The sequence below is a fragment of the Diceros bicornis genome, chromosome 1 (assembly GCF_020826845.1).
Source record: "Diceros bicornis minor isolate mBicDic1 chromosome 1, mDicBic1.mat.cur, whole genome shotgun sequence".
In the NCBI taxonomy this organism is placed as follows: Eukaryota; Metazoa; Chordata; class Mammalia; order Perissodactyla; family Rhinocerotidae; genus Diceros; species Diceros bicornis.
The window spans coordinates 30,406,602-30,434,391 of NC_080740.1; positions in this window are offsets into that span (position 1 = coordinate 30,406,602).

Genomic DNA, 27,790 nt, shown 5'->3' on the forward strand with positions numbered 1-27,790 from the left:
CCCCTTAAAACTTGGGCTTCTTGATCCCTCTACTTAAAACCACACTTTCCAAACACTACAGTAAGAGTGAAAATAAAATACAGAATTATTGTTGCCATGTTAAACCATTATTCCCAAAAATGTCCTATGGAATTATATGTGTGATAATAAATATACCTTTGAAAACTTTAAACTTATATAAGTGCTGAATAAATACGAAAGATTATTAAATAGAGTCTTTCTACAAAATTTTCCCAATATTTGCATCAAATTAGTTATTGAATTTTCATTACAAATATGGCTACCTATATTAGCTTTTTCCAGAGAAAGAGAATGAATAGGACGTATATACATATATAAAGAGAGATTTATTTTAAGGAATTGGCTGACACAATTGTAAGGGTTGGCGAGCTCAAAATTCGAAGGCAAGTCCAGCAGCTTGAAATTCTGGCAGGAGTTGATGCTGCCATCTTGAGTCTGAAGTCAATCTGAGTGTAGAATTCCTTCTCTTTGGAGGACCTCAGTCTTTTTTCTTAAGGCTTTCAAATGATTAGATGAGACCCACCCACATTGTAGAGGGTAATCCACTTTATTCAAAGTCTACTGATCTAAATGTTAATCACATCTAAAAAATATCTTCACAGCAACATCTATAGACTGATATTTAACCAAACAACTGGGCATCATAGACTAGCCAAGTTGACACATAAAATTAACCATCATACCACCTAACTCAAGATCTTTCCTCTTGTCTTCCTGAAAATCACACCAAAGCAACAGAGAAAAGGAAGTCCACCCTGTGACCCCAATTTTCAGGGAAATTAGGAGGTAGCTATAATAAGCTATGTTCATCATACATGTGAGGGCTGCCAAAAAGGAACTTAGAGGAGCAGAAGCCATGAAGGAAGAAATCAAGATAAGAAGGCAGACAGTTCAAGAGGCCCCAGCACAGCAATTCTCTGACAGCATCAACAAAGTTAAGGGGCTCACCTAGAAGTGCAAAAGCTACATCTCTTGAACAGGATAGAATATGACCTCTGGACCAGGCTCTATGAAGAGAAACAGAAGATGTGGAATGTTGTGGGAGTACACAAAGACACAAAAAGGAGCCACATTTGTAGGAAGCAGTATGTCTCTGTGGCCGCAGAGGAGAGGAGAAGTTATAAGTTGTGAAGTCTGGAATGCTGCCTAGGATCATTTCACACCTCACTTCCATGGGAACCATCTATGAATAGCTAGTTTAGGAAACTTATCTAGTGATACGTACTAAAAAAGGATATGGTACAGCATCAATATGTAAATACTATAAAAATGTAGTCAAGATCACCAAATTAACCAAAAGATTAAAAATACTCAGATTCTTTCATCTTCCACTCCATATACTCCAGAGCTCTCTCCCATCTCGCTCAAGAAAAAGCTAAACTTTTATTTTTTGTTTTGTTTTGCTTTTTGTGAGGAAGATCAGCCCTGAGCTAACATCCATACTAATCCTCCTCTTTTTGCTGAGGAAGACTGGCTCTGAGCTAACATCTATTGCCAATCCTCCTCCTTTTTTTTTTCCCCAAAGCCCCAGTAGATAGTTGTTTGTCATAGTTGCACATCCTTCCAGTTGCTGTATGTGGGACGTGGCCCCAGCATGGCTGGAGAAGCGGTGCATTGGTGTGTGCCTGGGATCGGAACCTGGGCCGCCAGTAGCGGAGTGCGCGCACTTAACCGCTAAGCCATGGAGCCAGCCCCAAAAGCTAAACTTTTAAAAAGCCTGCAAGGCCTATAATCTTGCTTCCCATTACCTCTGACTTCTAAACTCCTCTGTTCCCTGCCTTCTTTCTTTCCCAAGGACATTCCAGGCATAGTCATCCCTCAAAGCCTTGTTTTCTTGCTCTTTCCTCTGCCTGACATATTCTTCCCCAGATATCAATATGGTTCACTCTCTTAGCTCCTCCAAGTTTTAACCAACTGTCACCTCCCAAGAGTGATTGTCACAGGTTACATTATTTAAAATTGTGAACAATGCACTAACATTCTTTCTTACTCTTCTGTGAGTTGTATTTCCCTGCACTACACAGTTCACAATCCGACATATTATATATTTTCACAAATTTTTTATTACTCTGTTTTATTCATGCTATATCCTCAGTGACTGCTACAATATGGGAATTCAAAATATAATCGTTAAATGAGCTAATAAATGAATGCACACTCTTCAGAAGTTGTTTCCAAAAAACAGATAAAGAACATGGCCCAGCATATCACTAAAAATTTAAAAAATGAATTAAACCATCACTTTTATGAAGAAAATTGAAGGAGGACAAATTTAAGAACTTAGGGGAGAGATGGGGGACAATAGGGAAAGATGCAATGAGAACTGGTGGAAGATAGGAACAAGTAGGAAAAAAAGATGTAGAAAGGAAATTTGAAGAAGCACAAAAGGAAAGAGACAACTCAGAACACACAATAAGGAACATGTGAAACAGAAATAAGAAAAGCAAGTAAATAGTATCCATTTATGATAAAAACTCTGAATAAAATGGGTATAAAAGGAAACTACTTCAACACAATAAAGGCCATATATAACAAGCCCACAGCTAATATCATACTCATATTTACTGAGGGCTATCCCTTTAAGAACAGGAACTAGACAAGGATGCCCACTTTCACCACTCTTATTGAACATAGTATTGGAAGTCATAGCCAGAGCAATCAAGCAAGAAAAAGAAATAAAAGGGATCCAAATGGAAAGGAATAATTCGAACTGTCACTATTTGCAGATGGCATGGTTTTATATATATAAAACCCTAAAGAATTCACCAAAAACCTCTTAGAAATAATAGATGAATACAGTAAAGTTGCAGAATACAAAATCAACATACAAAAATCATTTGTGTTTCTATACACTAACAATGAAGTAGCAGAAAGAGAAATGAAGAATACAATCCCATTTACTATTGCAACAAAAAAAATAAAATAACTAGGTATAAATTTAACCAAAGAAATGAAAGACCTGTACACTGAAAACTATAAAACATTTTTGAAAGAAATTGAAGAAGACACAAAGAAAAGGAAACATATTCCGTGCTCTTGGATTGGAAGTATTAACATAGTTAAAATGTTCATACTTCCTAAAGCAATCTATGGATTCAATGCAATCCCTATCAAAGTTCCAATGACATTTTTCACAGAAATAGAACGAACAATTCTAAAATTTATATGGAACAACAAAAGACACTGAATAGCCAAAGAAATCCTGAGAAAAAAGAATAAAGCTGAAGGTATCACATTCCCTGATTTCAAAATATACTACAAAGCTATAGTAACCAAAGCAACATGGTACTGGCACAAAAACAGACACACAGATCAATGAAACAGAATTGAGAGCCCAGAAATAAACCTACACATCTATGGACAGCTAATTTTTCACAAGGGAGCCAAGAACATATAATGGAGAAAGGAAAGTCTCTTCAACAAATGGTGTTGGGAAAACTGGACAGCCACACGCCAAAGAATGAAAGTAGACCATTGTCTTACACCAAACACAAAAATTAACTCAAAATGGATTAAAGACTTGAATGTAAGAACTAAAACTGTGAAAATTCTAGAAGAAAACATAGGCAGTACACATTTCAACGTCGATCTTAGCAGCATATTTTCAAGTACCATGTCTGACCAGGCAAGGGAAACAAAAGAAAAAATAAACAAATAGGACTACATCAAACTAAAAAGCTTCTGCACAGCAAAGGAAACCATCAACAAAATGAAAAGACAACCTAACAATTGGGAGAAGATGTTTGCAAACTGTACACCTGGTAAGGAGTTAATATCCAAAATATATAAAGAACTCATACATCTCAACAACAAAAAACAAAGAACCCAATTAAAAAGTGGGCAAAAGATCTGAACAGATATTTTTCCAAAGAAAATATACAGAAGGCCAAGAGGCACATGAAAAGATGTTCAACATCACTAATTACTAGGTAAATGCAAATCAAAATTACAATGAGATATCACCTCATGCCTGTCAGAATGGCTATAATTAATAAGACAAGACATAACAAGTGTTGGAGAGTATGTAGAGAAAAGGGAACTCTCACACACTGCTGGTGGGAGTGCAAAGTGGTACAGCCACTATGGAAAACAGTAAGGAGATTCCTCAAAAAATTAAGAATAGAACTACCATATGATCCAGCTATTCCACTTCTAGGTATTTATCCAAATAACATGAAACACTAATGCATAAAAATATATGAACCCCTATGTTCATTGCAGCATTATTCACAATAGCCAAGACTTAGAAACAAGCTAAGTGCCCATCAAGGGATGAATGGATAAAGATGTGGTATATATACACAATGGAATACTACTCGGGTATAAAAAAAGATGAAATCTTGCCATTTGTGACAACATGGAAGGACCTTGAGGGTATTATGCTAAGTGAAATAAATCAGAGGAAGAAAGTCAAATATCATGTGATCTCACTCATAAATAGAAGATAAAAACAACAACAACAACAAACACACACTTGGGTACAGAGATTAGATTTGTGGTTACCAGAGAGGAAGTGGGAAGAGAGGAGGGTGAATGGGGTGACAGAATACATGTGTACAGTGATGGATAGTAATTAGATTTTGGATGGTGAACATGATGTAGTCTACATAGAAATCAAAATATAATGATGTACACTTGAAATTTATATAATGTTATAAACCAATATTACCTCAATAAAATAATCAATTAATTTAATTTACTATAAAATAAAAAAAGAAAACCAAATAAGGAACATATGAAATAGATATAAGTAAAGCTAGCAAACAGTAATAGAAATTAACAGTTTACACAGATTAAAATAAACAGAATGTGGTATATCCGTGCAGTGAAATACCACTAAGTAATAAAAAGGAAAAGACTATACACACAATACAGTTAAAAGAAGCCAGTTATAAAGGCTACATACAATATGATTTCATTTATATGAAATTCTAGAAAAGGTAAAACTATAGCCACAAAAACAGAGCTCAGAGATTGCCTGGGGCCAGCGGTGGGGCAGGAATTGACTGCAAGAGACATGAGTTTTGGAGGTCGTGGAAGTACCCTCAAATTTGACTGTAATGGCTACTGTACTGCTGTATACATTTGTCAAAACATAAAATTCTTCACTTACACTAAAAAATATATCTCAATAATTTTGTCTTTTTCTTTTTGTTTTTGTTTAAGGATTAGTGATAAAATAATAGATTTAGAAGACAAGCAAAAGACATCTAAAACACACATAATTGAAATTCTCTAAGAAGAAAATTGAAATAACATTTAAATATATAAAATAAACTTTTTGAAAGAAATTTATTTTTGTTTATTTATTAATTTATTGAACAAACAATACCATTTAGTATATATCAAGCACGGTATTAAGCATTTTTAAAATATTAACTCAATCTCATAACAACCCTCTAAGGCAAATCCAGTTATTTTCCCTATTATACAGATGAGGAGACTGAAATGCAGAGAAGTAATTTTATTGAGTCTCAGCTGGTAAGTGGCAATGCCCTTTGTATTTACATATTAAAAGGACGCATTTGAGGCCAAAGCAAGCTGAGTGCCATGCTCAACTGTCAGATAGATGTTAGTAAACTTGCTGGCGTTTAATTATAAAGCAATCAAGGGAAAATAACCAGATATTTATAAGGGGAAAAAATAAGGCTGGCTTCAGATTTCTACCCAAAAATACTCAATGCCAGAAGACAGTGGAAAACTTATACGATAATACAAAGATAAAACATGAAAAAGAAAGGCCATTTATAAATTTTATAATAAATGCAGATGTCATGAAGATATGAAACTTTAAAAATGAACAAATTCAGAAAATATTGTTCATATGAGCTCCTCTTAACACTTACAATTCAGCAAAAAAAAAAATGATAATAGAGGAATGTAGACTAAAATGTGGGGTGGTGTATTAGTCAGGGTTCTCCAGAGAAACAGAAGCAATAGGATATTTATGTATGTATGTATGTATGTATTTATTTATTATAAGGAATTGACTTATGTGATTTTGGAGGCTGGAGGCTGGCAAGTCCGAAATCTGCAGGGTGGACCGGCAGGCTAGAGACCCAGCAGAGCCAATATTCCAGCTCAAGTGCTAAGACAGTCTGCCTTAGAGCCAGGATGGGCTGATGTTGCAGAGGATGTCCGAAGGCGGTCCGCTGGAGAATTCTCTCTCGCCTGGGGGAGGCCAGTTGTTTTGTTCTTTTCAGGTCTTCAACTGATTCAATGATTGGATGAGACTCACCCACATTATGGAAGGCATCTACTTTACTCCAAGTCTACTGATTTAAATGTCAGTCTCATCCAAAACACTGTCACAGACACATCCAGAATAATATTTGACCACATACCTGGGCAGTCCATGCCCCTGCCAAATTGATGCATAAAATTAACCATCACAGGTGGTAGAAACAATATTCCCTCATGAAAATGCAATAAAATTAGAGATTAATAAAACAAGTGTATGAATATATTTATAAATCTGGATACAGAAAAAATTCTCCCTTAACTTGAATCAAATACTAAACAAAATTGTAAAACTTCTAAAAAACAAAGGTAATAAAAAATACTCCATACTTAAGCATATGTAATATAGATAAAAAGTGTTCAGAGAAAAATGTACAGCCTTAAATACTTTTACCAGTTAAAAAGAAAGAATGAATTAAATAATTGATTCAAAGTGTTAGAAGTAGAGAAATAAATTGAAAGCAAGCATAAGGAAAGAATTAATAAAAATAAAAGTAGAATTTAATGAGATAAAAATATGTAAACAGCAAAAATAATCAATAAATCCAAAAACTGCTTCTCCGAAGAAAAAAGTAGGCAATAAAACATACAAATCGCTACTTAATCAAGATCAATTGGAAGAAAGTATATGACAGGAAGTTATAATGAAGAAAAACTCACAAAAATAGAAGAAATTGAATGACAAATAAGTGCTATGTTAATACTATGAAAATAAATTTTAAACTTAAATAACATAGATATATTTCCTAAGAAAAACAATTTGTCAAAACTTACGTTGAAAGCAGAAAATCAGAAAAGGTTAATTTCCATAAAACAATTGAGAGAAAAATAGTCAAAGATTAATACTCATAAAAAGCAGTAGGATCAAAGGGCTTCACTGGAGAATTCCAGCAAATATTTAACAATCACACTATTGAAATGCTACTCTGCCCCAGGCATAAAAAAGAAAGCAAGCTTATAAAATGAATATGACATTGATACTAAAGCCTTGTCAAGATCGTACTTTAAAAACAAACTATAGAGTAATGATTGATGCAAAAATCCTAAATAAAATACTAGAAAAGAAAAGAAAACAAAATTAAAAGATAATTTTATCATGACTGACTAAATTTTATGACATAAATGTAGTGATGATTCAACATTAGGAAAACTATTAATATAAGTAGTATAAGTCACACCACAGATAATAAAAAGCATTCGAAAAAGTTTAGCAACCACCCTTGATAAACATTTAGTTGAGTTACATGGATTGTTAGCTTTGTAGGTGAAAAAAGAAATCAAATATTGTTCAAGCTAATAATACCAAATGAAATAGAAGTCAATAGATTCATAGTAAAAATATATCTGTCCCAGCTCACGAGTCTCTGAATTTAAATAGGGTAAAAAAAAAAAAAAAAAAGAATACATATAGTTTTACAACATTTATGTTAAAATCATATACAACACGAAAAAGTATATTTCTATATGTTAATTCATATGAAAAGTTCAGAAAACTATACATTAAGCTGATAAAATAGTTGCTTCTAGAGAGGAGAATAGAACTGTATATGGTAGTTAAGGGGTACTTTAAATTTATTTCTAATGTTTTAATTTTTTTAAATGATGATATACTCATCTATTACCTATATAATTAAAAATTATGTTAAATTAAAAAGAGATATCAGAGGTAAAATATTTTGGAAGGAGGATATAAAATTATTACTATTTGCTGAGAGACAATTGTTTACCTGTAGAACCCAAGAGAATGAACTAGAAAATTCTTACAAAAATTTGGTAAGATAAAGGGATATTAAATTAATATTAGGAAACCAACAGCTTTCATGTATGCAAATAACAACCAATTAGAAAATATAATTCAAGAAAAAAAAACCCTATTTACAGTACTAAGGTTAAATAGGAAAGAATAACATCACGAAGATGAAAAAGATCTCTTTGAAGAAAACTTCAAAGCAGCATTGAAGAACAAGACATGGACATGAACAAATGTAATAACATACTATGTCATGGCTAGGAATGCTCAATATCATAAAGATTTTAATTCTCTCTAAGTTAGTCTATACATTTGATATAATCTAAGTATAAATAATAACAGTGTTAATTAGACAAACTAATAGTGATTAATCATAATCATAACTAATCATTAAAAAAGCAAAAAGAATTTGCAGCAAAACTCTGAAAAAGAATAAGGAAGACAATAAGGAGGACCAGCCTTATGAGATAACAATTCATTTATGATATATTTACAATAAATATTAATAAAGTTTCAACATTAAAACAGTAAGATATTGGCTCATAAATAGACAGATCAATGGCCCAGAATAGAACATCCAGAATTCTACATAAATATACATAAAAATTTGAAAAATGATACAATTAGCATATCACATTAGTGGGGAAAAGATGAACTATTCAATAAATGGCTTTGGAATAACTAGAGAAAAGTAAACTGTATCCATATTTCACACCAGACACCAAGATAAGTTCCAAACAAAGCAAGTGTTTAAATAATACATAAATGTACCAGAATTACTTTATAAAATTACTTTATAAAACTGGAGAGACAAATCCTTTCCAACCGTAACTCAAATTCCAGAAGTCATTAAAGAAAAGATGGATAGATTTAATCACATAAACATAAAAAACTTCTGCAAGGCCAAAAAAATTATAGTTAAAGGGCAATTAAAAATGAAGAACAATATTTGCCAAAACAAGTAAAAAATGTCTCAACTCTAATATATAAAGTTCTCTAAATGTTAATATTTAAGAATATTAGTAAGAAATATTAATAAGAAAAAGACCAATAACCCAATAGATCTTTGGTGAAAGGATATGATCATATAGTTCACAGGAAAGAAAATGCTTTAAAATATGAAAAATAAAGCATAAACTCAATGAGAGGAAAAGAAATGCACCTTATTGATACAGAAATGTCACTTTTTTAACCTATTTGGAAAAAAGAATAAAATTTCATTATACGCTGTTGGTAAGGTTGTATGAAGCCAGTCTCATACATTTCTCTAATGAGTTCACAGCTTTTATGACGATCAATTTGATAATATCTATGAAAACTACAAATGTATATATATTTTGACCCAGCAATTTCACTTCTGGAAAATTTTCCATGGATATGCTTGTGTTTAAATAATGTCAGTCCTAGATTATTAATTACATAAAAAAGTTCTTTCAAAAAACACAAATGTTATCAATAGAGAGCTGTCTAAATTTTGGTGCATCAATATAGTGCCATATTATGCAACTGTAAAAGATGAGAAAGCTCTTGATGTCTGGATATGGATAGATTTATTATTAAGTGAAAAAATCAGGATCTAGATAGCATGTATAGAATACTACATTTTTGTGAAAATAGGAAAATGGTAATACATATTTGTATTTGCTTGTATATGCATAAAGAAACTGCTAATATTGGCTCTCTTTGGGGTAGAGGTGAGACCTGGGTGGATGACGAATAGGGTAGGGAGAGACTTTGTTCTCCATAACTCATATTTAGTATATTTAATTGGCCATGGAAAAATTTTATCTAGTAAAATAATTAAATTTTTAAAAATATATTATAAATTTTAATGCTTAATATTGTGTAACATCTCTGAAACTTGGCTTTCTGTTAAATCTATGTGATAGATTTAGGATTATGTCTTTATTCTGTTAATTTTTCAGGATTTCTGAACAATTCGGTGTTTATTTCTGCATTATTCTCATCTAGTTTAAGTTGTAGATATCTCATGTTACACAGCTGCTCAAATGTTTTATATCTAGCATGAAGCATGCAATTTGAGTTCATATTGATTAGGAGATTTTTTTCTAAATGTTTTAAAACACTTAGTAAAAAAACAAAAAAGAAAAAAACTTTAACAGAAGCATATCTATGTTTTAATCTCAAAAACACAACAGTATTTAAGTCATGGAATTTACAACCCTCCCATCCTCTCCCTCTCCCCTCAAAAAACCAAGCAAACAAAAACATAATATTGGGAATTCATTGAAAAATCTGCTCCAACCAAGCCCCTTCTCCACTTCCCACCACCAACACCATGATACACACCCATTTGGAAGTGGAACCACAGGGTAGAGCAATCCAAGTAACTTGTAGTTAGAGTCGATGCCTTCCCAGACAGTAGAACAAGACTGACATATCACCAAGCTGTCCAAAAACATTTGTGAAACTTATATGTTTGATGTGTGAAGAATATTTATAGTTTTAACACTCACTTGAAATTAGGACAAGATGTATCTCGAAATCAGCAATCGCTGAATCAGTAGCATACATCAACTCCAGTAGTGGTTAATTCAGGACATGCTGCCTGGGCATCAATGGCAGGACCAAATATGGCCCCGTGGAGAGGCCCTGAGATTCCATAGAGAAAGAAAAAGGCACAGCTGGGCCCAGACTTCCGCTTGTCTCCACCAGGCACCAGCTGTCTTAGACTTTCTAGACCAGACTAGCTGTCAGCTACACACCACCAAGTGAGCCAGGACAACACAAAGTGGGGCAGAAGAATTACCTAGCTAAGCCCTACCTAAATTCTTGACCACCAAAATTTTGAAGTATAATAAAGTGTTTGCTATTTTAAGACACTAAGTTTTGGAGTAGTTTTTTACATAGCAATATATAACTGAAACAATAAATATAGGAAAAATTATTAACCAAATTGAAGATATATTAGACATATTTTTTAAATGATGAATGTTTAAATTGTTTTGACTTTCTATCCTCAAACAAGCAAAAAATTGTTTCTTCACAAAGTGCTGTTTAATTTAAATCAATTTTCATCTTCCTATGACTATCTGGTCACTATTCAACCCACACACAATTAGGCTACTAAGTCTCACATCAATTAAATATTTTATTTTCATAATGCAAAGAAAACTAGAAATTTTAAAAATTAAGAAATTATTTCCCCAATAGTTTGAATAGTTATTCACATCATGACAATATCAAAGATTCACAATGAGCATATTTTATTAGGTATCAACCACCTCAATAATAATGATAATAATTTTTCAATTATTCTAGTCTCTTTTCATTTTTCAGCCTATAAATTCAGTATTCCTAAGACTGAAGATTTGGCAGGCCTCTGGCAGTCTGACTATGTCCCTTTAATAACTTCTGCTTGCTAAGAACAGCAATGCTGACATGGACCTGCCTAAGAAGGCCTGTTTAATATTAGCTTTCCATCTCAGTCCAGTGGTGTGACTGAGACTCTGAGCTACATCGCTTTGGGCCTGCTGGCAAGAGAAAACCTGTTTAATTACGTGCCCCAGCTGTACTTACTAAGTGGAATGATTATTAAATCCATCTCTCTATTTCACAGTTTCAGTATGCAATTCAAATCTATGCCAAGAGAAATGGAGGACATAGATTCTGTAGGAGTCAGCAGAACTAACATCCTCATCACGACAGTTGTCTTAAGAGTATTGTTGCCTAGGGCTCAGCCAACCCTCTGTCCTCTAAAATAAAAATGGAAGGCTCTTAGATATTCTGCCAGCTTTGAAACTGAATGTTACCTCTCTCGTTTATCCACATTATTGTCTAGTTCATGTTCAAAGGAAGATAATAATTCTTGGCCTTTTCCTGCTTTTTCACCTGCTGAAGGATAATTTGGGTCCTTTACTCTGAAGTTCAAAGACATGATAAAACCACAAACTTGTGTCGCTACAATTCGCAAATTCCATCCATCTGTTTCTCAGAGTTCATTGCTATCCTACCATTAACAGCAAAGGGACTCAACACATACTGTCTCCTCAGAGAAGACTGAGTGATCCACTTCGATTATAATTCCTGCTATGTCATAAAAAGTCATTCAAGCTTTGATTCTAACCCATAGTATATCCACGTTTATTTTAATAATAAAATAATGGTTAAATCATTAAAAGTTTTATTAAAATAGAGTCTCCAGGAAGATAAAATATGTTTATTTTATAGTTTTCCCTGTACTATTAAACAGCCTCTGCACTCTCCTCAGAGGTATGCACCGAAGTTTGGGAAGTACAGTCTAACTTTGACTCATGCTTTTTAAAAACCATCTTCATTCATAAAAGCCTTTTGTTGTCTAATTTCGTAGCATATCTCTTTCTTTGGTATCATTTATCTATCTTATAAATCACTGGTGAATTAAATCTCATTCTTGCCTGTAGACTTCAATATAATATTTGTTAAATTCTGCAACCAGAAACTAGCTTTCGCAGGGCCAGCCCGGTGGTCTAGCCGTTAAGTGCGCGCGCTCCCCTGCTGGCAGCCCGGGTTTGGATCCCGGGCACGCGCCGATGCACCACTTGTCAGGCCATGCTGTGGGGGCATCCTATATAAAGTGGAGCAAGATAGGCACAGATGTTAGCCCAGGGCCAGTCTTCCTCAGCAAAAAGAGGAGGATTGGCATGGATGTTAGCTCAGGGCTGATCTTCCTCACACACAAAAAAGCAAAGACACGACACTAGCTTTCTCATTAATTCCACTTGTATCAGTGATTATGTAGCTCAATCTAAGTGCCAGTTTAAATAATACATTTAATCTCTTTTAACATTTAGTAATTAAAATTCATTTCTGTTATGTAATTTTGTTTGGAATTTTAAATCAAGAAGTTAGTGCCAGAATGTGGCAATGCTTAGGTTAAATAAATACAGTAGGCCATGAGAATTGGCCAGAGAAGTGCTCTATGTCCCTCCTGTCATGTAGACTAGACAGAATTTGGTGTGACAATGTCAAATATAACTCCAAATCATAAAGAGAGAGAGTTCATCGATAAGCATTTATGTAATTAATAAGGGGAAAAACTGCACCCTCTCCTCGCTCCATGAAACCACAAGGTTTTCGGTACAAATAATGCAGTGTCATTTGGGATATCTATACAACCTGCATGACCAGCCATGTCTTCTTGAGTAAGCCACAGAGAATATATCAATATTGAACACAAATATAATAATTTAAGCATGTCTTTGTACTCACTCTTTACCAAGAGGTTTATGCCAGTAATTTTTCCCAGCTGTACAAAATGCCACAGAGCCTTTGTGTAACCTTTGGGATCCAAATGATAGAACATGAGGAATAGCGTGGTGGAGGAAAAACACTCTGGACTTAGAGTCCATTGTAAGTTTGATTGTTAACTCGGTGACTCATTTTTTATGTTATCTGAGACTCATCATTTCGTTCTTTTTTTTTTCTTATTAGTTTACTTATTTTGTCCTTTTTTGTATGAGTCTCTGTGAAAAATAAAAATGCTGGGGTCTTCTGCTCCTGGGACGGTCACCGTTGTCTGTCAGCATCTTTGTTTTTTGGAGTGTTATTTTTGAGGTATAATTGACATACAACATTATGTTAGTTTCAGGTATACAACACAATAGTTTGATATTTGTATATATTGCAAAATGATCACCACAATAAGTATAATTACCATCTATCACCATATATGGTTACAAAAACTTTTTCCTTGTGTTGAGAACTTTTAAGATCTACTCTTAACAACTTTCAAATATGCAATGTAGTATTATTAACTATAGTCACCATGCTGTACATTACATCCCCAGGACTTATTCATTTTATAACTGGAAGTTTGTACCTTTTGATTTCACTCCCCTTGGTATCATTTCTTTACCTGCAAAATAGAGAGTTTGTTCTAGAATGATCATATGAAAGTTCTCTTCCAAGTTTAAAATTCAAAAAGTCATTAAGGGTTTATTTTATAATTGGGCGGTTGTGAGGATTAAGTTACTGAATTCTATTAATATGTGCAGGTTTAGCACAGGGCATGGCACAGAGCAAGGTAATACAAAATGAGTGCTCTGAATGTTTTCCTGTGGCCAAGCTTAGCCTGTCTTATGCTACATAACTTCACACCAGAACAGGTTAGCATTACCTTAGCTTTCACTATAATTCACTAGTTATCATCAATATTTGATTCTCCTTTCCCTCTGGGCATTATGAAGATTACTTTGTAGGGGAGCAGAATTTGCTTACTCCAAAATATGTCTCCTTGGCTTGATTATTTTTAAGAACAAAAGATCAGGAAGAAACTTTGAACTTCCCCCTAACTGCCTAAAAGAATTTAAGATAGAAGGCCTATTTTAAGAAAGAGGTATTACCATAGCTAACTATAGTATAATATGAACTAGGTGTGGTAGACAGGGAGGAATCTAGCAAGGTTTATTTGATCGAAGTCTTCTCCATGTCCCATTGTCTTTGCAAAACATGGCAAACTTTCATTTACCAAACATTTACTTTTCCATCTCTGTGTAAATTGCCTTCCTCCTCTTTGAAGTCCCAGACTACCTACCACCTCTAACATCCTCTTTTGTCTTTAGCTGAGGATGATACTTAAGGTGGTGGCTTCAGCCATTTTGGCAAGTTACTCAGTTTTCCTGGCTTTCTCTCATGTATACACGTTATTAAACTTGTTTGATTTTTCTCCTCTAATTCTGTCTCACATCAATTTAATTCTTAGACCAGTCAGAAGAACCTAGAAGAGTAGAGGAAAATTCTTCCCTCCCCTGTAACATCTATCAAGTTTCTGTGTGAATTGTAAGTTGGATGGGGACGCATCACTAGTTCTGACCAAAGAAATGTGTGCAGAAGAAAGGTATGTTACTTCTTGGCTGAAATGAGAAATGTCTATGTACAATTCTCCAAGCTATCCTCCCTCTGCTTCTGGGATGTGACTTGGTTGCTGCAGGTACAAAATGGTGGTGCCCGTGGCAGCCTTGATCCCTGAGTGCTTGTGTGGAGCAGAGATCCCTCACAATCCACACAGGATATATAGCACGAGCAAGAAATAAACTAGCTCTTAAGCTGCTGAGAGTTTTAGTTGTTTTTACTGCAGCATAACAGCCTACCCTGAGTAACATGCTGCATGCCACTAAAATGAACTCACGCTTCCTGAGGGTATATTTAGCCCTGCCTTTCTCAACGCCACTCAGATCCAGTTATTTATTTCCTTCCCTCAAGCTTATCATTAAACCACAAGCCAATTTAGTTAATAATTAATATCTTCACCTCCTAAATCTCTCTCACTTATGCCCCTTCCTCTCCAGTCCCACCATTACTCCCCTAGTCCAGGCCTTCAGCTATTCTCATCAGGTTATTTCTGTAGCCTCCTGACCAGTCTCGCCACCTCCACGTTACCCCACTCACATCTCTTCACCTTTGACTAAATGTAAAATGCAGCTTTGCCTTATCGGTCTCTTTTTTAAAATATTTCAAATGTCAGGAGTCAAAGCCTAGCAGTGTGACATGCAAGTTCTTCCATGACTTGGCCTCTTAATCCCTCCATTTCCTACCTTTCTTTGCCTGGAAAGCTAGCGTCTAGTAAATACAGAGCTGCCTGTAGTTCCAGGACATAGCACGCTGACTCACACCTCTCTGACATCCTGTTCTTGCTATTCTGTTTACCTAGAATGACCTCCTGCTCATTCTTCATCTGACTCATTTCTACTCATTCTTCAAATTCAGTAATAAACATCTTCCTTGAAATCCCAGGTTGTCTTATCACTCTCTGTGTTGCTACACCTACTCTATGTATACTGCTAAGCCTGTTGTTGTTCTATCATAATGAAACTGTTTGGGTCTTTTTTGCCTACTAGATCCAGAGCGCCTAATGGCAAGGATATGCATGTCATGTATCTTTGTATTTCTCACCTGCCTCCACGATGCCTGCCAGTGCTCTGTAAATGGTGGTGGCCCTGAGGCTCGCTGTTAATGCCTGAAACTCGAACGCTGTTCTCTCTGATTCAGCCTTTACTTGCCCCTCTTTTGCCATCATGTTACCTCCTTACACAGCTGTCCTTCTGATTGGGCTTCTGTTTCAGTTTTCCTGCTGAGACCGAAGCCATGCCATAGACCAAGCCCCTTCCACATGGGTTAGTCCTGCCTTGTTCTTTATCATTTACTTTTTTCAGAGCTAAACTGTTCCACATGAACCCTGCAAAGAGGAAGGATGTCTCCAGGAACAAACTGATCACTTGTGAATCATGATGTAGCCCTCCTTCTGATGTCAAGTATTGCCCCTTTTCTTAGAACCTTCCTGCCCTCCTCTACCTGTTGTGTTAAACTTTTCATATGTAGCTGTAACCCAAGTCAGGTCCGAAGGACCATAGTTGTATCTTCTGCTTTTCAGAGATACTCACTCTCCTGCAATAGAAACAATCATTTTTGAGCATCTGCTTTTGACTCTGCACTTTACAAAATACTGAGCAGGTTAGAGTAAAGCCCAGTTCTAAAAGATCTTTACTTTTTCTTTCTTTTGGAGGGAGGAGCAGTTTATTAAAGAAAAAATGGCAATTCATACTGAAGGGGTAGGTGACGTGGTGATATGGTTCAGAATAAAAGGAAAGTGGTGTGAAGCAATGATACACCAGTGCAAAGAGAAGCTGAGACCAGCTGCAATAGGATCCGCATTGTACCTTTTCAAATTAGTTTTTTTAATCTGAACAATGTTACAATGTTCAGCTATTTCACACTAAAAATTAGGGGGTTGGGGGGAGCCAGTTGTGGGAGGTTATCAGGCAAAGCACAGTAAACAAGGGTATAATTGTTATGCAGATTCAAGTTCAAGCCTTCTCCATTGATAAGAGTTTCTAGAGTTTTAGTCATCCTCCTCTTCCTGGTACAGAGATGCAGACGTGCTTACAAATGGAGATCTTTGTTATGAATGTAAATATCTCTTACAAAAAGATAACTTCTACTAGGTTTTCAGAGCTTTACCTATGTCTACTGTTTCTTAAAAATAATCAACCTAAGATAATCCTCATGCCGAAGAAACATATTTTGGGGGCGAATTCTGCTCCTCTTCACATGCTATTGTTAACAGAAGATTTGGTTAGGAAAAAGGTGATTTCTAAGCTCGAAGTCTCTTCCTGCTTGGAAAACCTATAGAAGAAAAAGTAAAAAATTATCTTGACAACAGTTAATGTGTGCCTCTTCCTTTGTAATCCAAATTGGAAGAAGTGTTGTTAAAACCTTAGCTATTGTATCAGTATAAAATTAAATTTAAACTATTTTCTTTATAGTTCATCAAACTGTATCCCAGTTAAGAATTGTGGCATTGTAAAGAGCTGTACTTTGTTTACAATTAATTCATTGAGCCTTCCTTTTAGTACTCTTGATCAGAACAATTTCATTTGTTATTCATGCTGATTTACATAAGTACTCCCGAGTTTTACTATTAAAGGACACTTAAAATGAAGGAAAACATTTACTTCTCTCCTCTTCTATGCAATTCTTTATTTCAAGTTTTATCTGAAGAGGGTTGTTATGATCAGCAGACAGGAGCTAGTGAAAACATAATTTTAAGTCTGCAATGGTGATCATTTTCAGTCTTTTAAAGACTGCCAGCCTTAATTGATTTGTCTCCAGTGTGAACTGAACTGTTATGTCTGAAGAGAAGCTTCCTTTAATCTCCCCTATACTCTGAGGATCTAAGCATAATTAATAACTTGCTTTAAAAAATGATACTACTAACCCATTCATTCTTATAGTAACTTACTAAAAAAGTATTAGTTAGATACCTGCTTTGCGCAGAGCATTGTCCTTAGGAGAAGGAGATATAAACGTGGGGAAAAACAGATATGATTTTAACTTAGAACATATAGTGGAATAGATAGCACTTAATAAAGTAGTCATAAAAACAAAGGCAAATAATATCTTGCCACCTTACATACCATCTTCAGCTAAAGACAGAGGATTTGGGGGTGGAGGGAGTCAGTTATGGGAGATTACCAGAAAACACATGGTAAACAAGAGTAAGGTTTTTATGCAGAGTTAAGTTTCTAGAGATAGATAAGAGTTTCTAGAGATAAGGTCATCCCACAGAGAGGGAGACACCTTTACAAATGAAAATTTCCCCTACAAATGTAAATGTTTCTCACAAAGGGTAACTTCTACTTGGTTTTCAGAGCTTCTCCCATGTCTGCAGTTTTTTAAAAAATAACAAGCCCAAAATAATCCTCACGCCAAAGAGACACATCTCAAGGTGGCGAATTTTGTTCCCCTACATCATAAACATTTAGAAAATGCCCTTTAAAAGAAGATATTATCTCCAATTGTAGTCAAAACTATGAGATACCTAGAAAAATTTCTTTAAAAAACATGTGCGAGAAATTTATGGAGGAAATTAAAAAGTGGATTTGAATACCTAAAACAAAACTGTAAAAATGTCCACGCACTGAAAACTCAATATCAAAATTGTGTAAATTTTCTACAAATCTCTAAATTCAATTCAATTTTCATCAAAATCCTATAGAGGTTTTCATTGAATTTGATAACCTAACTCACAAATGCGTATGAAAGAGTTGATAAATAAATGAAAAATGATAGGATATATTGGAGTATATGAGGAAGTATTTGGTTTAAAACTAATTTGGCCTGACCTTGTTTTTCCAGAAAGACCTGATGTAGCCTGTTGAGCATGCATTGTACATCTGCTTTAGACATTTACAATGTCCCAAAGACAAAAATGATGCCCTTAAAGATAGGGATGTGGCTACCTGCTGTATCGGCATTTCCTTAAGGATAAACATCTCTTCCTAGAAACCGAAGATTAATTACTGACCTGCTGTGCTCACCTTGTGAGCATTGACCTGCTGTGCTAGCAAAGCAGTTTCATGACTGTTGTAAAAGGGATATTCTTGTCCCTATGTGTGCTCTTTGTTCCAAGATGGTATATAACCATACTGTACACTCCACTTCTTGGGTGTGCTTCCTTCCTTGGAGGAAGGAAGCCCCCTGGGCTATAGTCCTCAGACCTAGCTCATAATAAAATCACCCCAAATTTTGATTTATAGATTGATTATGGATTATTTGGGTTGGCAGAATAAAGGGCCAAGAGTAGCAAAAGCATTATTTAATAAGAAGAAAACCTACTCTATCAAATATCAAAACTTATTTTATATAATAAGTTCTAATATGTTGAGTTTTGATATAGCAACAAATTAAAAATAAATGGAATCAAGTATAGAATTGACGATATAGGACAGATTTGATATTATAAATCAGTACAAGAAATTGTGGACTACTTAAGAGATGATGCTTAGACATTTGCTTATTTATGATCATAAAAATAAAAATATACTGGGCCAGCCTGGTGGTGTAGTGGTTAAGTTTGCGTGCTCTGCTTTGGCGGCCCGGGTTTCGTGGATTCAGATTCTGGGCACAGACCAACACACCACTTATCAAGCCGTGCTGTGGTGGCATCCCATATAAAGTAGAGGAAGATGGGTATGGATGTTAGCCCAAGGCCAATCTTCTGCAGCAAAAAGAGGCGGATTGGCAACAGATGTTAGCTCATGGCTAATCTTCCTCACAAAAAAAATAAATAAAAAGATAAAAATATATTTCTACTTCACATAATACAAAAATATAAATTTTAGGTCTAAATACAGCATTAAAACACAATAAATGTGGAAAACTCTAAAATTTTGAGAAGAGTATAGAAGAGAGTATTCTCATAACCTTAGGATAAGGAGAAATTTCTACATGAGAAGCAGAGAAAGCAATCTGTAAGTGAAAAACTGCTAAATTCAATTATATAAAAATTAAAAATTTCTGTTTAGTAAAAGACATCATAAATGAACTTAAAAGAGAAGTGATATACAAGGAGAAGCTATTTGAAACACATGTAATGACAATATTTTAATACCTAGATGTAAAGCATTTCTATAAATTAATAAGAAAAAGACAAATAACCCCATATAACATTGGGTAAAATAAGTGAATAGATATTTCACAAGAAAGAAAATTAGCCAATAAACATATGAAAAATACTCAACCTTATTAGTTATCAGGGGAATGGAAACGAAAACATATAGCATATGTTGACATGACCAAGTTTTGAGAAGCAAGTATATGAGAGCTCCCATATACTGTGGATGGAGGGTGAATTGGTAAATCTATATTACAGAGCAATTTGACAGTATCTTGTAAAATTGACAATATTGTGGAGGATCAGAATTTGCTACCCAAAAATGTGTCTCCTTGGCTTGAATATTTTTGAAAAACAGAAGACCCTGAAAAAAATTTGACCTTCCCCCTAACTGCCTAAAAAAAGTTAAGACAGAAGGCCTGTCCCAGGAAAGATCATCACCATAGATACCTCTGGATATGGTAGACTGGGAGGATCCTTGCTAAGCCCATTTTTATCAAAGTTCTCTCTTTGGGGTCACATTGTCTATAGATGGCCCAGCAAACATTGGTTTACCAAGTATTCACTTTTTCATCTCCATGTAAATTGCCTTCCTTCCCTTTGAAGTCCCAAACCACTACCCGCAACATCCTCCTTTGTCTTTAGCTGACGATGGTATTTAAGGGGGTGGCTTTGGCCATTTTGACAAGTTCCTTAGTTTTCCTGGGTTTCTCCTACGTATACATGTAATTAAACTTTTATTTTCTCCTGTTATTCTGTCCCATGTCAATTGAATTCTTAGACCAGCCAGGACCTAGAGCTTAGAGAAATAGTTCGTACTTACCTACAATATTGAAGCCTTCAACCCAGTAATTGTACTCATAAGTTTATATCCTAGAAAAACTCTTAAACTTGGCATAAGTAAAATATGGAAAAATGTTCATTGAACCATCACTTATAATACAAAGAGGAGATAATGAGAGGATGCATAATTGAACTATGGCATAATTATACAATATTTTATAGCCATTAAAGTGAATAAACTAGGTCAACATGGATAAGTCTACAAAAAACATAATGTTACTAAAGTAGCAGAAATTATGTAAACCATATGAATCCATTTATATGAATTTCAAAAAATGCAAAAAATTATACACACACACACATTCAGAGCTCCCTCACTGTCCAAACTCTTGCTGTTCAAACATAGGAACTGATGGATTCAGGTAGATTTTTGTATAAGTCTCTTTCTGTCTAAACTCCCACTACTCGCTATTTGAAATTTCAGAACCAAATAGATTCAGATAATTTGTTATTCTTTGTTTCCTAACCCTCTATCCAAACTCTTATCATCCAAATTCAGATAGAGATTATAATTGTAAAGAGAGGAGAACTTTTATATAAAATCATTAATAGGAAAGCACTAGATTGAAAATGGCAGTTGATTTGTGTTTAGGAAGGAAGAAAATGAAATAATAACTACACAAGTTACTTTCAATATTTCGGTAATACACTTAACATTTTAAAAAACTCTGAAATAAGTTTGACAAGATATTTAATTTGATAAATAGTATCTAAACAATAACGTTTGCTTTGTTATTCTATACATGTTTTCTAATGCTTAAAATAATTCAGAATTTGAAAACTATATAGAAATAATTGGATCTGAGGGGATTTAAGGGCATTGCAGATGGTGTAGCATATGCAAAGACTTGTGGCAGGATGGAACATGACACACGCAAGAAAGTTAACCATTTCCTGTATTCTAGAGTAGAGGCAACAAAGGAGACAGGAACATGAAGGGATTGTGTAGGGCTTTTAGGGCCTATTAGGATTTGGTGACTTCATTCCAAAAGCAAAGAGAAGCTAATAAGGAATCTCAGATATGGGTGTATGGCAGTTAGGGGTGGTAATAAGATTGATATTTTAAAAGAATTTAATTTCGTTGCAGTTTGAGAAATGAATTGGAGTGGAGCTAGGGGGTTTGGGTGGGCATTTGGAAGGCATTGTGGTACTCCAGGTGATTAAGAAAAATAGTGAATGAGAAACATGACAACTCTAGCAGAAAAAAACTGAATAAGATATAGATGTCAAGCTTGACACTTACACTAATATATTCATTGGAAAATGGAGAGGACTACACAAAAATAAATGGATCTGATCAACAGACTTGATAATTCTTGCATCTAAAAGTAGAAATTATTACTATAAAGAAATAATAATAGTTGCATTTTCAGTTCCTTAATTCCAAAGGAAAAGAAAATGGTATAGGTGGTGCCTCCACATAGAGAATTTAAACCAGAAACTATCAGTTGATAGTTCTTATACTGTTTAATTTAGATCTACGTAGACACCAAAATAAATTTTTAAAAATCTATTTTAAAGAAGACCACAAATAGGAAAAAGTTATCTATTTCCATGATAAGAGGGTAACGGATACAAACACACAAACAAGAGGTTAGATATGACATCAAAAACATAAAATGTGAGAGGAGGGGAGTAAAATAGTAGAGCTTTTAGAAAGAGGTCAAACTAAAGAGAACATCAACATAATATAGGTTGCTATATACATAGGTTATTATATATAATCCTCATGGTAATCACAAACCAGAAACCTATATTAAATACACAAAAAACTAAGAGAAAGGAACCCAAACATATTACTAAAGAAAGCCATCAAACCACAAGGGAAGAGAGCAAGAGAAGAAGAAAGGAACAGAGAAGAACTACTAAAACACCCAGGAAACAAGTAACAAAATGGGAATAAGTACATATGTATCAATAGATACTTTAAATGTCAATGGACTAAATACTCAAATCAAAGGGCATAGGGTGACTGATTGCATACAAAAAGAAGACCGTATATATGCTGTGTACATGGGACACATTTCAGACCTAAAGACACTCACAAACTGAAAGTGGAGGGATGGAAAAAGATACTCCATGCAAATGGCAGTGAAAAGAAAGCTGGGGTAGCAATACTTATATCAGACAAAATAGCCTTCAAACAAAAACTATAACAAGAGACACAGAAGGGTACTACATAGTGATCAAGGGAACAATCCAACAAGAGGATATAACACTTGTAAATATCTATGCACTCAATGTAGGAGCACATAAATATATAAAGCAATTATTAACAGACATAAAAGAGGAATAAACAGTAATACGATAATAGTAGGGGACTTGAACACTCCACTTACATCGATGGATAGATCATCAAACAGAAGATCAATAAGGAAACATTGGCCTTAAATGACAACAGATGTACTTAGTTGATATATACAGAACATTCCATCCAAAAACCTCAGAATACACATTCTGTTCAAATGCAGATGGAACATTCTCCAGGATTGATCACATATTAGGCCACAAAACAAGTTTCCATAAATTTAAGAAGATTGAAATAATACCAAGCATCTTTTCTGACCACAATAGTATGAAACTAGAAATCAACTACAGGAAGAAAATCAGAAAAGCCACAAATACATGGACATTAAACAAAATGCTACTGAACAGTGATTGGGTCAATGAAGAAATCAAAGAAGAAGTCAAAAAATACCTGGACACAAATGAAAATGAAAATACAACATGCCAGAATTTATGGGATACAGCAAAAGTGGTTCTAGGAAGGAAGTTTATAGCAATACAGGCCTATCTCAACAAACAAGGAAAATCTCAAATAAACAATCTAACAATGCATATGAAGGAACTGGAAAAAGAAGAACAAACTAAGCCTAAATCAGTAGAAGGAGGGAAATAATAAAAATCAGAGCAGAAATATATGAAATTGAGACTGAAAAAAAATCAATGAAACCAAGAGCTGGTTCTTTGTTGTTGTTGTTGTTGTTTTATTGGTGAGGAAGATTAGCCCTGAACTAACGTCCGTTGCCAATTCTCCTCTTTTTGCCGAGGAAGATTGGCCCCGGGCTAACATCTGTGCCTATCTTCCTCTACTTTATGTGTGGGACGCCTGCCCCAGCATGACTTGATAAGCAGCGCACAGGTCCACGTCTGGGATCTGACCTGAGAACCCTGGGCTTGGAAGCGGAGCACATAAACTTAACCACTACACCCCTGGGCCAGCCCACAAGAGCTGGTTCTTTGAAAAGATAAACAAAACTGACAAAATTTTAGCTAGACTCACCAAGAAAAAAAGAGAGAAGTCTAAAATAAATAAAATCAGAAATGGAAGTGGAGAAATTACAACAGACACCTCAGAAATACAACAGATTATAAGAGAATACTGTGAAAAGCTATATGCCAACAAATTGGATAATCTAGCAGAAATGGATACATTCTTAAAATCATACAACCTTCCAAAATTGAATCAAGAATAAATAGAGAATTTGAATAGACAAATCACCAGTAAGGAGATCGAAACAGTAATCAAAAACCTCCCAAAAAATAAGGCCAGGACCAGACGGCTTCCCTGGTGAATTCTACCAAACATTCAAAGAAGACTTAATGCCTGTCCTTCTCAAACGCTTCCAAAAATTTGAAGAGGAGGAGAAGCTTCCTAACTCATTCTATGAAGCCAGCATTAGCCTGATACCAAAACCAGACAAGGACAGCACAAAAAAAAGAAAATTACAGGCCAATATCACTGATGAAAAATGATGCAAAAATCCTCAACAAAATACTAGCAAATCAAATACAACAATATATTAAAAAGATCATAGACCATGATCAAGTGGGTTTATTCCAGGGATGCAGGGATGGTTCAACATCTGCAAATCAATCAACGTGATACACCACATTAACAAAATGAAGGAGAAAAATCACATGATTATCGGGGCTGGCTTGGTGGCATAGTGGTTAAGTGCGTGCACTCCACTTCGGTGGCCTGGGGTTCGCAGGTTCAGATCCCGGGCATGGACCTACGCACTGCTTATCAAGCCATGCTGTGGCAGGCATCTCACATATGAAATAGAGGAAGATGGGAACAGATATCAGCGCAGGGCCAATCTTTCTCAACAAAAAGAGGAGGATTGGCAACAGATGTTAGCTCCGGACTATTATGCCCCAAAAAGAAAAATCACATGCTCATCTCAATAGATGCAGACAAAGCATTGGACAAGATACAGTGATAAAAAAACTTATGATAAAAAAATCTGAATAAAATGGGTATAGAAGGAAAGTACCTCAACATAATAAAGGCCATATATGACAAAACCATAGGTAATGTCATTCTCAATGGTGAAAAACTGAAAGCTATCCCTCTAAGAACAGGAACCAGACAAGAATGCCCACTTTCACCACTCCTATTTAAGATAGTATAGAAAGTCCTAGCCAGAGTAACCATGTAAAAAAAAGCAATAAAGGGTATACAAATTGGAGAGGAAGTCACTATTTGCAGATGACATAATTTTATAAATATAAAACCCTAAAGAATTCACCAAAAAACATTTAAAAATAACAAATGAATATGGCAAAGTTGTAGGATATAAAATCAACATATAAAAATCCGTTGCTTTTCTATACACTAACAATGAATTAGCAGAAAGAGAAATTAATAATACAATCCCATTTACAATTGCAACAAAAAGAATAATATACCTAGGCATAAACTTAACCAAAGAGGTGAAAGACCTGTACACTGAAAATTATAAAACATTTTTGAAAGAAACTGAAGAAGACACAAAGAGATAGAAAGATATTCTGTGCTCTTGGATTAGAAGTAGTAACATAGTTAAAATGTCCATACTTCCTAAAGTAATCTACAGATTCAATGCAATCCCTATCAACGTCCCAACATCATTTTTCACAGATATAAAACAAAGAATCCTAAAATTTATATGGAACAACAGAAGACTCCCAATAGCCAAAGCAATCCTGACAAAAAGGAACAAAGCTGGAGGTGTCATGCTTCCTGATTTCAAAATATACAACAAAGCTATAGTAAGCAAAACAGCATGATACTGGCACAAATCAGACACACAGATCAATGGAACAGAATTGAGAGCCCAGAAATAAACCTGCACAGCTATGGACAGCTAATTTTTGACAAGGGAGCCAAGAACATACAATGGAGAAAGGAAAGTCACTTCAATAGATGGTGTTGGTAAAACTGGACAGCCATACGCAGAAAAATGAAAGTAGACCCTTACCTTACACCATACACAAAAATTAACTCAAAATGGATTAAAGATTTGAATGTAAGACCTGAAACCATGAAACTTCTAGAAGAAAACATACAGTTTTCTGAGTGTACATAGCAGTACACTCTTCAACATCGGTCTTAGCAACATATTTTCAAGTACCATGGCTGACCAGGAAAGGGAAACAATAGAAAAAATAAACAAATGGGACTACATCAAACTAAAAAGCTTCTGCACATCAAAGGAAACCATCAATAAAATGAAAAGACAACCTGACAATTAGGAGAAGATATTTGCAAACCATATATCTGATAAGGGGTTAATATCCAAAATAGATAAAGAACTCATACATCTCAACAACAAGAAACTAAAAACCCAATTACAAAATGGGCAAAAGATCTGAACAGATATTTCTCCAAAGAAGATATACAGATGGCCAACAGGCACGTGAAAAGTTGTTCAACATCATTAACTATCAGGGAAATGCAAATCAAAACTGCAATGAGATATCACCTCACACCCGTCAGAATGGCTATAATTAACAAGATAGGAAACAACAATTGTTGGAGAGGATGTGGAGAGAAGGGAACTCTCATACACTGTTGGTGGGAGTGCAAACTCGTGCAGCCACTATGAAAAACAGTATGGAGATTCCTCAAAAAATTAAGAATAGAACTGCCATACGATCCAGCTATTCCATTGCAGGGTATTTATCCAAAGAACATGAAAACACAAATGCAGAAAGATACATGCACCCCTATGCTCATTGCAGCATTATTCACAATAGAATGCAACTCAGCCATAAGAAATGATGAAATACAGCCATTTGTGACAACATGGATGGACCTTGAGGGTATTATGCTAGGTGAAATGAGTCAGAGGGAGAAAGTCAAATGCTATATGATCTCACCCATAAGTAGAAGATAGAAACAACAACAAATAATCACATAGAGACAGAGATTAGATTGGTGGTTACCAGAGGGAAAGGGGGGAGGGAGGAGAGCAAAAGGGATGATTAGGCACATGTGTGTGGTGATGGATTGTAATTAGTCTTTGGGTGGTGAACAGGATGTAATCTATACAAAAACCGAAATATAATTATATACACCTGAAATTTATATAATGTTATAAACCAATATTACTGCAATAAAAAAAATAAAAAATGAAAACAATATATTGAGATCTTTCCATAACAAAGAAAAAAAATACTAGAGAAATAAATATATTTTAAAAATAAAAAATATAAAAATAAAAATCTGATTTTTACAGGAATTAGATCTCATCATTCAGGTCTCAGTTCAAATATTACCTCCCTATCAAACCATCATGCTATATACCTTCACCTTGTATAATGATATATACCAATTATTCTCAATAAAACCGGAAAAAAAAAACCTGAAAAAAATTTAGCTCCCCTAAGAAATCTTTTTTGATCACTCTCCATGTCACATCAACTTCATAGCAGTTATTACTCTATGAAATCATCACATGTATTTATCTTGTTGATTGTCTGTAGTAGAGTAAAAGTTCCATGAGAAAAGGAGAATTATCTGTTTTTTAAATATTCTGCCTCATCACCTAGAGCAGTATCTGGCACAGAGTAGGTACTCAATACATAGTTGTTAAATGTATGAGTGAATAATTTCATAGGCACAAAGGAAGAGACCACAATGGAGAGGGCTTTATTTCTCCATGCCCCCAAATTTTGAGAAAAAAATAAAACAAAACAGAGAAAAAAAAAGGCTAAGTAATATCTTTCAATATGTTTATAGATTTTTTCCTGAAAAGAGCTTGCAGTCATTTTCA